Genomic DNA, 2,666 nt, shown 5'->3' with positions numbered 1-2,666 from the left:
GAAACTCTTAATAACTGTGATGCTACAGTTGGCCAGGGATAAGTACTACTTGTCTTAGTGAGTGTGGATGCTGTAAAAAAAAACACTAGAGACTGGATGGCTTAACCTACAAATATTATTTCTCAGATCTGGGAAATCTATGGTCAAGGTGTTGTCATTTCTGGTGAGCTGTATCCTCACATGGCTGAGAGAGAATCTCTCTATTTCTCTTCTTATAAAGTCACTAATTCCATTCATGGGAGGTTCTCCCTCATCACCTAATTCTTCCCAAGGGCTCCATCTCCAAATACCAATGCATTGAGATTAGGACTGCAACATATGAATCTGAGAGAGATACAAATGTACATACAGTCCATTGTACCACTCTACTTACTACAAGGTCTTTATTCTCGTTTTTCTGACTAGTGATCCAGTTCCAGAAACTTATTTTATGTATCATTTTCTAAAACAACTTTTGGTTTCAACTGTTTGAAATTTGGTTCCATAAGCTGTAGATCGTAAGAGAAGGATTCACATTTGACTAGTTAATTTTGAAAGTGCTGAAAGCATGACTAGAATGAGAAACTGATACAAAGAAGAGAGGATGCCACTAGGCTAGCTACCTCTAGTGACTGAAACTCAGTTGTTCAGGAAACAGTATAAATGTGTTCTTAAAAAACAATAATTGACTGTGTATTTGTTTATTAATTTCTATCAGTTATTGTTGAGCTGCTTTCCAGGGTGTTATTTTTGAGTACTTCTAGGTCTTCATGCTAGTGGGGTAAAGTGATCTTCAGTATTTTCATAAAGAAGCTCTCAGCATGGAGATGCAGAGATTGACAAATGAAAATTGGCAGTCATCTGATATCAGGAAAATGTTAAGTCTAAGTAAGTAAGTAAGTTCAGTTGCTCAGTCGTGTCTGATTCTTTGCGACCCCATGAATCGCAGCACGCCAGGCCTCCCTGTCCATCACCAACTCCCGGAGTGCATTCAGACTCATGTCCATTGAGTCAGTGATGCCATCCAGCCATCTCATCATCTGTCGTCCCCTTCTCCTCCTCCCCCCAATCCCTCCCATCATCAGAGTCTTTTCCAATGAGTCAACTCTTCGTATGAGGTGGCCAAAGTACTGGAGTTTCAGCTTTAGCATCATTCCTTCCAAAGTACATCCAGGGCTGATCTACATTAGAATGGACTGGTTGGATCTCTTTGCAGTCCAAGGGACTCTAAAGAGTCTTCTCCAACACTACTGTTCTAAAGCATCAATTCTTCGGTGCTCAGCTTTCCTCACGGTCCAGCTCTCACATCCATACATGACCACAGGTAAAACCATAGCCTTGACTAGACGGACCTTTGTTGGAAAGTAATGTCTCTGCTTTTCAACATGCTATCTAGGTTGGTAATAACTTTTCTTCCAAGGAGTAAGCGTCTTTTCATTTCATGGCTACAGTCACCATCTGCAGTGATTTTGGACCCCCCCCCAAAATAAAGTTTGACACTGTTTCCACTGTTTCTCCATGTAGTTCCCATGAAGTGATGGAACCAGATGCCATGATCTTCGTTTTCTAAATGTTGAGCTTTAAACCAACTTTTTCACTCTCCACTTTCACTTTCAACAAGAGGCTTTTTAGTTCCTCAACACTTTCTGCCATAAGCGTGGTGTGGTGTCATCTGCACATCTGAGGTTATTGATATTTCTCCCGGCAATCTTGATTCCAGCTTGTGCTTCTTCCAGCCCAGCATTTCTCATGATGTACTCTGCATATAAGTTAAATAAGCAGGGTGACAATATACAGCTTTGATGTACTCCTTTTCCTATTTGGAACCAGTCTGTTGTTCCATGTCCAGTTCTAACTGTTGCTTCCTGACCTGCTTATAGGTTTCTCAAGAGGCATGTCAAGTGGTCTGATATTCCCATCACTTTCAGAATTTTCCACAGTTTATTGAGATCCATAGAGTCAAAGGCTTTGGCATAGTCAATAAAGCAGAAATAGATGTTTGTCTGGAACTCTCTAGCTTTTTTCATGATCCAGTGAATGTTGGCAATTTGATCTCTGGTTCCTCTGCCTTTTCTAAAACCACCTTGAACATCTGGAAGTTCACAGTCAAGTACTGCTGAAGCCTGGCTTGGAAAATTTTGAGCATTACTTTACTAGCATGTGAGATGAGTGCACTTGTGCGGTAGTTTGAGCATTCTTTGGCATTGCCTTTCTTTGGGATTGAAAGGAAAACTGACATTTTCAAGTCCTGTGGCCACTGCTGAGTTTTCCAACTTTTCTGGCATATTGAGTGCAGCACTTTCACAGCATCATCTTTCAGGATTTGAAATAGCTCAACTGGAATTCCATCACCTCCACTAGCTTTGTTCGTAGTGATGCTTTCTAAGGCCCTCTTGACTTCACATTCCAAGATGTCTGGCTCTAGGTGAGTGATCATACCATCGTGATTAACTTGGTCATGAAGATCTTTTTTGTACAGTTCTCTTTATTCTTGCCACCTCTTCTTAATATTTTCTGTTAGGTCCATAACATTTTTGTCCTTTATCGAGCCTATCTTTGCATGAAATATTCCCTTGGTATCTCTAATTTTCTTGAAGAGATCTCTAGTCTTTTCCATTCTGTTCTTTTCCTCTATTTCTTTGCATTGATGGCTCAGGAAGGCTTTCTTATCTCTTCTTGATATTCTT

The sequence above is a fragment of the Capricornis sumatraensis genome, chromosome 2 (genome assembly GCF_032405125.1).
Source record: "Capricornis sumatraensis isolate serow.1 chromosome 2, serow.2, whole genome shotgun sequence".
In the NCBI taxonomy this organism is placed as follows: Eukaryota; Metazoa; Chordata; class Mammalia; order Artiodactyla; family Bovidae; genus Capricornis; species Capricornis sumatraensis.
Note: the sequence above shows the minus strand (reverse complement) of the source record.